Source organism: Pongo abelii, chromosome 5 (genome assembly GCF_028885655.2).
Source record: "Pongo abelii isolate AG06213 chromosome 5, NHGRI_mPonAbe1-v2.0_pri, whole genome shotgun sequence".
Lineage (NCBI taxonomy): Eukaryota > Metazoa > Chordata > Mammalia > Primates > Hominidae > Pongo > Pongo abelii.
The window spans coordinates 83,968,878-83,981,542 of NC_071990.2; the positions used below are offsets into that span (position 1 = coordinate 83,968,878).

General features: G+C 35.7%; 1 protein-coding gene across 1 annotated transcript in view; it reads right to left on the reverse strand.

Moving 5' to 3' along the window:
* Nucleotides 1–12,665, reverse strand: part of ME1 (malic enzyme 1) — a 227,641-nt gene that overhangs the window by 56,754 nt on the left and 158,222 nt on the right. The gene's annotated exons all lie outside the window — the stretch shown is intronic.

The following is a 12,665-nucleotide window of genomic DNA, read 5'->3' on the forward strand; positions in this document are numbered from 1 at the left end:
CTAACAATTTTTAGGGACAAAACATGATGCCATCTATGTAGTTCTAATAATTGTTTTGACTTCATTTCACATTAAACCATTTATGAATGACTCTGGAACTTTTTTTGAATTAACAAGTATGCTTATATTTCAGCCTAAATTTTCAAGAATGCAACTTCGTCTCTGCAAAATTGACAAATTTCCATAATCTGATTAACAAAGCTATATTGTAGGTAGTTTATCTTTTAGGAAGGGTAATTTTGGTAGTTTACTGAGTTTACTAACATAGGGATGTGTGGAAGCTCAATAATTTATCATTTTTAAACTAATAATTTTATTCTGGTATCGCTGAGAAACATAAAACAACACAAGAAATTTCTGTGCCTAAAACAATACTTACTAAAAAGAACCCAATAATCCAGCAGATTATTACAAACAAATTGAGCCTTTTGGGTTAAAATCTCAAGTCTCTCCCCTGCCCTTCTAAGAATTCCTTGTGCAATTCTAAATCAATAAAAAGAACTGGAAAAAGTATACTGAAGACAGATCAAATGAACAACCCCAGGCCACTTATTACTAAGCAAAATACTCAGGTTTTGAAAAAGTCTGACCCTGTCAGTAACCTGATTAGTCAAAGAGGAAATAAAAATCTGATAATTTTGCTCTCAGTGCAGCCCAGTCAGAGGAGAACAGTTTTAGCCTCTCTGATGAAAAATGTCTAAATAAAACTATGTCTCTTAAGGAGGCATACATGACAAGATGTATAAACTTTGCATTTTCTAGATAGGGGTATTTTGGTCCGACTGTTTTCCAGAGATGTGCAAGAAACATAAGTAACTTCTGAAACAGATAATTATAGTTGATGTTTGCAAATGACTTAGAATTCCATTCTCACTTCTGAAACTAATAGACTAATATGGTCAAAATAAATACTGAATAAATCTCTCATATATTGTTTTCTTTTTATATATAAACATAGATATTCTGTATATGTGATATCCATTGATAATCCATTGAAAAATATTAGCAGAACAAGAACAGAGATATATGATATTTGATAGTCATTTATTAAAAGCCAATAGGTCCAAAATTCTCCTCACTTAAACAGCCTAAGTGACCAATTCAAGTGTCACATTCTTCTTTTTTTCATACTCCATTAGAGTTTATACTGAATAATGAAACTGAAAAAAGGTGGCATGCTCTATAAAGAAAATACATCTGCTTTTACATTCTATATGTTCTAAATTGCCACTTTTCATTCCTTTTCTTTTTGAAGTTGTTAGCTAAACTGCAGAACAGATCAGGTCCCAGATTTCTTGTTAAATGATCTACTCATCTTTTTTCTGCCTAAGGCCTTCTCAAAAATAAAAAAAATTGATATTTATATAGGACAAATCCTATAAATAAAATGCCTGGAAAATCTAAATATTGATAATAAAATCTATAAAGTTGCCTAGATAAACAATAAGGTATTATAGTAGCTTTATTTCAGGGTAAGACTTTTTCTGTGCCTTGCTTTCTTTTAAATTAACTTAAATGATGTGTTATTTACATACAATAAAAGTACTCCTATTAAGTATACAATTAGGGTAAGTTCAAATAAATGTATCTTATGTCTCACCTTTACAAAGGTAAGGTATAGAATATTCACAACATTCCCAAAAGTTCTCTTGTGGCCCACCTCAGTCAATCCCCAGTCCAGCACAGGCCCCAGAAAGTCACTGATCTGCTTTCTAGTACTGGAGATTAAACTTTTTTGAGACAGAGTCTTACTTTGTCACCCAGGCTGGAGTGCAATGGTACAATCTCAGCTCACCGCAGTCTCCACCTCCTGGACTCAAGTGATCCTCCAGTCTTAGCCCTATAAGTATCTGGGACCACAGGCATGCACCACCATGCCCAGTTATTATTATTATTATTATTATTATTATTATTATTATTGTATTTTTGGTAGAGACGGGGTTTACCATGTTGCCCAGGCTGGTCTTGAACTCCTGAGCTCAAGCAATCTGCCAGCCTTGGCCTCCCAAACTGCTGGGGTTATAGGTGTGAGCCACTGTATCTGGCTCACACTTTTGAGAGGTTAAATTAATACAAGCCCTTGGAACAAACTCTGGCACATAATAAGGATTCACTAAATATTAGTTATTGTTTGCTCAGTGGGATTTTGTTGTTTATCACAAGAGCCACGAGTAAGCTTGGTGGTATATTAAACCATGATTGAGTAAGCAATGACCCAGGAATATTTATTGGTCCTTTCCTTAGATATCTGTGTATATTTAGGTAAGTGTTACTATAGCATGTGGGTAAAGGTAGTATGGTCCCAAATGAAATACTCAGTGCTAATAAACAGTTCCAGTCTAATTACCTTTCAGTTATTGATTCATTTATATTCTAAATCTTGTTCCTCTATCATTTGTGTTTGTTTTTTTCTATAATAAACTGTATATGCAAGTATATAATACATAGACAACACATATATAATAAAGTGTATATGCAAGTAACATTAAGGGATATTAATTGTGACATTTAAGAAATATTCTTGGGAGGCTTTGATTATATGCCTTTTCTATCATAAAGTACACCATATTTGGATTTCATAATATACAAATCTTGAGACTGTTCTGTCAGTTTACTTTAGTGGAGGTATTACGAAGTAGTTAAACAATAACATAAAACATTACTAAGACAATGCATAAGTCAAAATATAGCCAGTTTTGTAAATTGTCTAATTGGCTTTCCCTCCCGAAATGCATTTTTTCAGATATACCCAACTGTTCCCCCTTTTTATATCAATAATTTTATAAAATTTGAAATAATTACAGGCCTAAATGAATCTATCTATAAAAAGAGATTGGGAAAGAAGTTAGTAACTAACGCATTCTGGTTGTGCTCTTGCCCTCGGAGACTAGGTTAATGAGAATTTGGAAGAGGATTAAGTCTTCCAAAATGACCCAAACGGATTTATTACAACGAGATTCTAGTGCCTATCTTCAGTGTTTAAACTAGGAGGCTGTCCAAATGTAAACTTCTGGAATATGTAGGTGTTTATAAAAATAAAAGTCTTCATTAACTTTTAAAAATATCTTTGTCTCATTCCAAAATTCTATATTACTCCATAGCAAGAAAAATAACCCCTGTATTGTTCCAAAACTTCTTGTGAAATATAGACCCAGAGGTCTGGATTTATAGGTCTCTGTAATGCTTTTTTACAAATATATCATATATCTCATTCTTTAATCCATCTAATGGGTAAAAACATAGCACATCAAAAAATGGTGCTGGGGCAAGGGGTGGGGTGACCTGTACTCGTGTAAGTAAAATGAATGATATTACCATACTTCAGTTGATTTGCGTAATAAATTTCTATTTGATTTTTCTAAGACATTATACATTTAAAAAACATATTTCTTATCAGACTATATCTGCTTTTACATTCTATATGTTCCAAATTGCCACTCTTCATTCCTTTTCTTTTTGAAGTTGTTAGCTAAACTGCACAACAAATCAGGTCCCAGATTTCTTGTTAAATGATCTACTCCACTTAAAAATCTCTTTTCTCCCTAACGCCTTCTCAAAAATAAAAAAAAAAATTTGATATTTCTGTAGGACAAATCCTATTTAATTATTATACTTTCCTCCGGCAAAAATGATCACCATATCCTATAGTGATTAGAAACAGCTGAGAAACTGGGTTTCTCAGAACTGCACACTACTACATGCAGTAGTGGCACGCTAATGGAGGGCATTAACTGGGATTTTGCAAAAATAGCAATCCTGACTAACTGATTTTGGAAACACTTGGCAAAGCAAAACAAAGGGGTTTCTTTACTCAGCATTCAAGTTCTCTGAACCCGAACATGCTTCTACAAACTAATAATCTCTGAGAAGAGGATGCATAATATGTGGAATTTCTCATTCTTATTTTGCTAGAAAATACCTTTTCACAGTCCAAAGGAGTTGAAAAGATTACTGAAAAGACTCTACACATGCAATTCTTAAAACAGAGTAGAAAAGTTCTAAGTTGTTCAACAGTTTGTAATAAAAAGGAAAGGATTCATAACTGTTCCACACTAATAAATAACATAAGAATGTCATTTTGGGAGAAGAAAATTTAAACAAACAAGATAAATTTATAATCAAAGCCAAACAAATTTAGTTAATTTCAAATGAAGTAAAGTTGTGGCTAGGCGAAGGAGTAAAAAAAAAAATCTAACTAGAAAACCCACACTACAATGTCAGGAAAGGGGCTTTTACTTTCTGGTAATATAAAATGAAAAGGTCGCAAGACGAATGGGCCCATAATTTGGGACTATTCCCACCTCAAGATTACTTGCTGATATAGCACTAACTCTTTTCAAAGATAGGATTATTAAGTAGTAAGTAACTTCACAAAGCTCCAGAAAATTCGAAAGGGATAAAAATTTAAAAACAAAGTAAGTTAAATGACAATTTACAGATGCAAATTGTCTGAAAACCATTTTCTCTTTTCCTGGGGTGGCTCTATCAGGTCATAAGTGAAAAGAGCTGTGTGGCAGCTTAATGGAAAAGGGGAGAATGTGGCTACAACTGAGTCACATGGAGGCTGCAATTGGTTTTTTTGAAATTTGGCAATGTTGAATAATAAGCATATGTGGAATAAAGAGGTTCCCATTCCTCTTTCTCATATGAACCTATATTAGTCATTGATATGATTAGTCTTTCTCATATCAACTACATCAGTCATTAGTCACATATTAGTCATTGTGTTTTTCTGTAAGCTGATAACAGTAATACGTTGTGGGTTCTGTGGTATCCAGTAAAAAAGGTTAAAGTTTATATTTTCAAACTCCCAGTTAAGAAGAAACTTGGCAATAAAGGAGAATACAGATTCAGAGCAATCTTGGTGGCAAATGAAAATATTAAGTATGGGACATTCCAAATTCTCCACATACCAAGGAATGTAAAGACATAGGAAGTCATAACTTCAAGTAAAAATATTCAATTTCATAGTGAAAATGTAAGACACTAAGGGCAACATATTATTTTTTATTACTTTTTTTAAAAAATTGTGGGTACATAGTAGGTGTATATATTTATGGGGCACATGAGATATTTTGACACAGGCATGCAATGCATAATAATCACATCATGGAAGATGAGGTATCCATCCCCTCAAGCATGTATCCTTTGTGTTACAAACAATCCAATTATACTCTCTTAGTTATTTAAAACTGCACAATTTTGCATTTCAAATTTTCATGCACAAAATGCACAGGTGACTATAGTCACCCTGTTTTGCTGTTAAATACTACTCATTCTATTTTTTTGTACCTGTTTTAAAATGTGGACATCATTAAACCAACTCACCTGATATATTAAAGGATCCCAGAGATATGACTATGAAATATCCTTAACAGGGCTACCAAATAAACAAATCTATAAAAATTTACTGTAAAACAATAGACACAAAAAAGCCTAAACACTCTCATGAAATCCTAACAGAGAAGCATTTTTATTTCTGAAATATAATGTGCTATCTTGAATTTCCATATTGGTATGTGTTAAGTTTTTAAAGATACCAATTTCAAGTGTTACAGAACATAATTTGTGTGTAACATACTTTAATTGTATCTAAAAACAACATTCTAGGCCTTAAAATTGAGGTATATAGTATTTTTAAAAACCATATGAAAGAGAAGTTGAAACAAAGGATATCCAGGTTAAAGTTGGAGAGACTTACATATTATGCTTGCAAATATTCCCATGCTTCTATACTTCAGGAAAGCTGTGCTTTTTTTCTTTTACGGGTGATTGGAAAGGCACTGCAGTCAGCTACTTACCCCCTAAGTCCAAGGATTAGATTCAAACAACTAAATGCAAGATAAAACTTCCTCTAAAACTGAGGACATACATATCATGTTCACAGAATTAGTCTCTCTTTATAGACTTAGCAGGTATATATGCAGATAATATTTATATGTGTATACATTTATATTGATATTTATATGTCTATTTATGGAATTAATCTTTATATGTAAACTAATTCTCTAAAAGCAACTAATACCTCCTTAGAATATAGGCAAAAGGGCCAGGCGTGGTGGCTCACGCCTGTAATCCCAGCACTTTGGGAGGCCAAGGCAGGTGGATCACCTGAGGTCAGGAGTTCAAGACCAGCCTGGCCAATATGGTGAAACCTCGTCTCTACTAAAAATATAAAAAAATTAGCCAGGCATCATGGTGGGCACCTGTAATCCCAGCTACTCGGGAGGCTGAGGCAGGAGAATTGCTTGAACCCAGGAGACGGAGGTTGCAGTGAGCCAACGTGGTGCCACGGCACTCCAGCCTGGATGACAGAATGTAACTCCGCCTCAAAAAAAAAAAAAAAAAAGAATATAGGCAAAAGATAAGACACTGTATAAAGCTGTAATATTAGTTTCTAAAATGAGAATTTCAAATTATCCCTTTTAAGAAGATATAAAATAAGAAGGTTTTAATATGACTATGAGCAAATCTTTTGTAAAACAATAAACAATTGCCTAAAAATATACAGGAATGTTATTTTTTCTAGGTTGGCTTCATAAGAACCTTGTTTTAAACACTGCTCTCCAAGTTCTTCTAAAACTTGTTTTTAAAGACTTTTAAATAAAGTTTTAAAAAGTTTTTAAAAACTTTTAAATAAAGTTTTAAAAAGTTTTTAAAAGGTTCTAAAACAATCAACCACCTCAACACTTAACATTTCAACAAAAATCCTAAACTTAAGTCTTATTCCATGAACTAAAACAACATTCCATGATTAAAAAGAAAGTTTTCTTCTATGATGAAGTATTTTCTACATATAAAAAAGAGGTTGATTTTCCTTTAATTCCTGAAATATCATTATACTAATAGATTCAGATGATTGAATTTACAGTGACAAATCAGGTAAAATCATTACCATTTTAGAAAGAAGATTTTATGTCAGCTGACAAGAATCTACTTCATGTTATGTGTTATGAAACGAATGTTATATGACACCATCTCTGCTGCTTCAGTTAAGTCTTATTCTGCCAAGCCTTTCTAACTATACTCACCAGTGTGCTCCACTGACCTTTTCAGTTATTTGGTTAAGTGCCTTTTAACCCCTTCATGTAAAAGTATCCTACTTTTATAGTGTAAAAGTGAGTTTTCAATGGAAACTGTTAAATGCTTATCTTGCTTGATTCACTATGTTTGGCCCTATTAATCCCTTCTTTTTTCAAACTCGTATCCCTCAGCTTCACTGCTACCTTTCCAAAATCTGGCTCCTTTCCTCTGATGTGCTAATACTCAAATATTGTCACCTAATGCTCTGCTAATAATGAAATATGGAGAAGAATAATATGAAACTATTTTATGCTTGCTACCTGATTTTTAAAATTTCCATTCTGACTTCTCTTACCATATTGATAAGTGTTCATGCCCATGGTTAAATTAAAAAGAATAAATGGAACATGTATCTTGGGTCATGATAATGGAGAAAAAGAACATGTTTGATAAAAATACTGCCTGAAGCTAAGCAGTGAATAGATGGAAAAAGGGAAGTACAGGAGCTTATAAAAATGCTCCATCTCTTCAACTCCAGGGAACATTAAAAAAAAATTGAGGATTTGATCTTTTGGTAGGAATTTCTCTTTATGTAAACACATAAATAGTATATTATAGATAAGCCTATATCTAATAGTTAATTTAGCAGAAATTTACTAAAAAACTTTTTTTTCAAAGGATTCATAAAAGGTTGTTTCAGTTCTTCTATTTAGTATCCATTATTTTTGTTGAATATAAGTGAGAATCTTTGTAGTTTAATGCCAGGATAGAAGGCCATTTAAACTACCACTAAGCATCAACATAAAATACATGTAGAAGTGTTTATTTCAGAGTATGAGACATATTGGGACTTAAAACCAACAAGTAAGCAATCGATTTACATTTTAAAATCTGATATGGAAAATATACCAAACCAGATGTGCTTGCTGCTATTTACAAATCACTACATAAATAAGAGATGCACATCACGATCAGTGACGAATCATGTCACTTCTTTTCTGCTAGTCGGCTCATGCACAGACAGCAAAGTATGTAATTGTGTTTCTCCAAGTAATAAACTCCCAGTGATCTTTTACAAAAATATTTAATCAAAAGAGGAAATTTCCAAAAATGCCCCAGGAAAGTACAATGAAGAAATGAAAATTGACACTGGAAGTGAAATTAGATGTGACTAGAAGATTTTAAAATGGTGACAGCAATGTTAAGATAGGACAAAAACAGGCTGGGCTCAGTGGCTCACGCCTGCAATCCCAGCACTTTGGAAGGCCGAGGTGGGCGGATCACAGGAGGTAAGGAGTTCGAGACCAGCCTGGTCAACACGGTGAAACCCTGTCTCTACTAAAGATCAAAAATTAGCCAGGTGTGGTGCCAGGCGCCAGTAATCCCAGCTACATGGGAGGCTGAGGCAGGAGAATCGCTGGAACCTGGGAGTTGGAGGTTGCCTTGAGCAGAGATCGTGCTACTGCACTCCAGCCTGGGGGACAGAGTGAGACTCAGTCTCAAACAAAGAAACAGACAATAAAAACAAACAAACAAACAAACAAAAAAAACAAAACTAGCACTACATGAAGTTATAGTATAAACCATATTGAAAAGTCCAGTGAATATTTTGAAAATTAGGTAAAATAGTTTTGACCTTTTTTTTTTGAGACGGAGTCTTGCTCTGTCGCCCAGGCTGGAGTGCAGTGGCGCGATCTCGGCCTCACTGCAAGCTCCGCCTCCCAGGTTCACGCCATTCTCCTGCCTCAGCCTCCCGAGTAGCTGGGACTACAGGCGCTGCCACCATGCCCGGCTAATTTTTTTGTATTTTTAGTAGACACGGGGTTTCACCGTGTTAGCCAGGATGGTCTCGATCTCCTGGCCTCGTGATCCGCCCGCCTTGGCCTCCCAAAGTGCTGGGATTACAGGCGTGAGCCACGGCGCCCGGCCTTTTTTTTTTTTTTGATGGAGTCTTGCTCTGTCGCCCAGGCTGGAGTGCAGTGGCGCGATCTCGGCTCACTGCAACCTCCGCCTCCCGGATTCACGCCATTCTCCTGCCTCAGCCTCAGGAGTAGCTGGGACTACAGGTGCACACCACCACACCCAGTTAATTTTTTTGTATTTTTAGTAGAGACTGGGTTTCACCATGTTAGCAAGGATGGTCGCGATCTCCTGACCTCGTGATCTGCCCGTCTCGGTCTCCCAAACTGCTGGGATTATAGGTGTGAGCCACCGCGCCCCGGCCAACATTTTTTAGTTTAATCTGCACAACATACAGAAAGTCACTTACGGTTGAAACGAAGCACTGACTTTTTTGCATTGAAGACTCTGCAATAAAACAAATTCACGATGCAGTTGGCTAGCATTTAGGTCCAAGCACCAACTTTGAATACAGCAATTGAAAGCAGTAATTACAAGAAGACTGAAGATGAATCTCTAACCTCCAGGAAAGGCTGACTTCTTTGTTTCAAAAGTCAGCATGAATTGATAATGTTAAGCTATCTGGTGAACTGCTGGTGCAGACAAAGATTCTGCTGTGAAATCCATACCCAGGAAAACTTTATAAACTCAGGAAAGCAGTTGTGATGCAAAGCATGACAATGTCCCAGGAGCAGTGATGCCAGCAAAGACCTTCACATTAAAAGACCTCTCAGATATTCCATGACATTAAAAATGCACAGATCAAAAGTGGACAGCTTATCCACATTTGGAAAGGAGTATGATAATTTGCCAAGGCATAGAAAACCTCTTGCTCCATACAATGAAAACAAGGCAAGAAGTGTTCAAACTACTCTTGAAAAGTTTTTACAAAGAAATAAAACTTTAATTCCGAATGTTTCTGACGTTTACAATTACAGAATACTAAAAAAAATTAGTTTTACTATTTTTTCATTTCCCAATATACTTATAACCAACATTAAAAAGTTTTTAATGTCTTCACAAAAAAAATTTTAAAGGTCGTAGAACAATCTTAATTTTTATTATTGGTTATTAAGATAACCTAATAATCACAGTTTCAGGTTCCCTGGTCACTTAGAATTATCACTGATTTACTTACAAAAAGTTCTGTCACTGATAACAAATTGCTATAAGAAAGAGACTAATAACTTATATGCTACACTACAGTTCCCTAGCTCTGCAATAAACTGTTAAGTGGTTAAGATTTTAAAACTGAATTTTAGCATATTGTCTTAAGACAGACAGCCATCTGAATTGAAGTAAACTGCATCCCACCTCAAAGAAATATTTAACAATTGATGAATGTATAAAATGGCATTTCTTTAGTAGAAAAAACAGCAATAAACATTCTCTTAAATAAAACTTTTAATATATATTGTGAACCAAACAAAACAAGCCTGGGTACTTACATATCAATTATATTGTCTTTTATAAAGAGAATATTTACATTCTTATATTCACTGTCTATAAGTTGTGTAACGCTGACTCCTTAACTACACAACTTCTTTTATAACATGAAACTAATGGCTTTTGAATCTGGGTATAAATTCCCCAGCAGGCCTAGCCTCAGCACCCCCAGTTTAATTAGAACTAACCAGTAATTCTACATTAGCAGAAAACACAACTGAAAACCAATGTCCACTACAAGTATGTTGACTCTGTGTCATGGATAGCCACAGGCCAAGGAAGACGAGAGACTCAGGGTTATGGCAGAATAGTTAGAATACCATATTGTTTAAGGTAACACAACATGGGGAAAGGATTCATATAGTACATTCTAATCTATATCTTAGATTATCAAACTAAAACTAAGAACAAAAATAAGATTTGGGGCCAGGTGTGGTGGTTTACGCCTGTAATCCCAGCACTTTGGGAGGCTGAGGCAGGCAGATCACTTGAGGTCAGGAGTTCGAGACCAGCCTGGCCAACATGGTGAAACCCCGTCACTACTAAAAATACAAAAATTAGCCTGGTGTGGTGGCACATGGCTGTAATCCCAGCTACACGGGAGGCTGAGGCAGGAGAATCGCTTGAACCTAGGAGGTAGAGGTTGCAGTGAGCTGAGATCACATCATTGCACTCCAGCTTGGGCGACAGTGACACTGTATCTCAAAATAATAATAATAATAATAAGATTTGGAATTCAACTCAGTGTGCCAGAAAACTTGCTTATCTTCTTGGACCTCCTGCCATTTGAACCCTAGAATTCTGAATCTAGGGTCAGAGTTTCTGGTTCTTACACGTAAAGAGCTTGGAAACTGTTACTCCCATCTCACAAGAAAAATGCTGAACAAACTACACGTTAACTCAATCCATCATGATGCATTAGGTTGACCCCAATACTAGAAAGACAGGCAAATACAGAGAATCATGGCTTTGAGTAGAAGCCCAGGAGCAGAACCCTGCAGCAAGAGCCGGTATCAGTAGCAAAGCTTTAAACTGTAATTAATGAATTGCTGGAGACTCAGTGTATACTAACTTGCAAATTAAAAACTACTAGGAGGGCCAGTCTTATGGGCGCCTCCACACTGTCATAAGTTTTATCTCCAGGAGCTTCATTAGGTTTTGACTGAAGATTTGAGGAAAGGTCCCCCTTGTGCTTCCAGCAAGCGGGGAGAGAATAGTAACCATTTAAAAAATTTGATCGTTTAAATTTATTTTATTTTTAGAGACGAGCTCTTGCTCTGTCGCCCAGGCTAGAATGCAGGGGCACAGTCATAGCTCACTATAACCTAGAACTGCTGGGCGCAAGTGATCCTCCTGTCTCAGCCTCTCAACTAACTGTGATTATGGGTGCTTGCCACCATGCCTGATGCCCGGCTAGAGTCTTTTTTTTTTTTTAATTTCTTGTAGATATGAGGGTCCTCCTACATTGCCCATGCTGGTCTTGAACTCCTGGGCTCAAGCAATCCTCCCACCTCAGCCTCCAAAAGCACCAGAATTACAGGCATGAGCCACTGTGCCGAGCCTATTTATCATTTTTTAAAATGCCAGAGCATTCTGTTCTTCTTAATAGGACTTACTCTCAAGAGAAACTATTTTACCAGATCCTAACTTAATGGGGTTCACCAAAGCCTACCTAAACTGGGGGAAGGGAAATATCTAACTACAGTCCTCCCTGGGCTTTCAAATGGAGGAAAGAAAATACTCAAAACTCAGGCTCACTAAAAAACTGACAGCCAATCATAGGACTATAGTAAACAACCCCTTCCCCCACACCCTATCACTGCCCCAACAGGGCTCTGGTATAATAACAGCAGATTACAGCTAAAACAAATTCTAGCCTCAAAGTCTATTTAAGGAGACTCTGGAAAAATCCAAAGACAAGAGGTTAAACAAAAACAATGACACTGAAGAACTTTTAGCCTCTAATACTACAGCTACAGCAAACATCAAACACAGCTTAACTCCTAGCCAGATAAACAAAACCCAGCATATTAAAGGCATATCTCCCTAAGTTCCTTTTACCCCATATATCATGTCTAATTGTCAACAAAATTACAAGGCATCCTAAAAGGCAAGAAATATAGTCTGAAAACACAAAGCAAGCATCAGAATGAGATTCAGATATAGTGGAAATTTTGGAATAAACAGACTGGGAATTTGAAATAACTATGATTAATATGCTAAGTGATCTAAGCAGAGCAATAGAAACTCTAAGAATCAAAAGTTAATGATAGAAATCAAAGTAACAGTACCAGAAA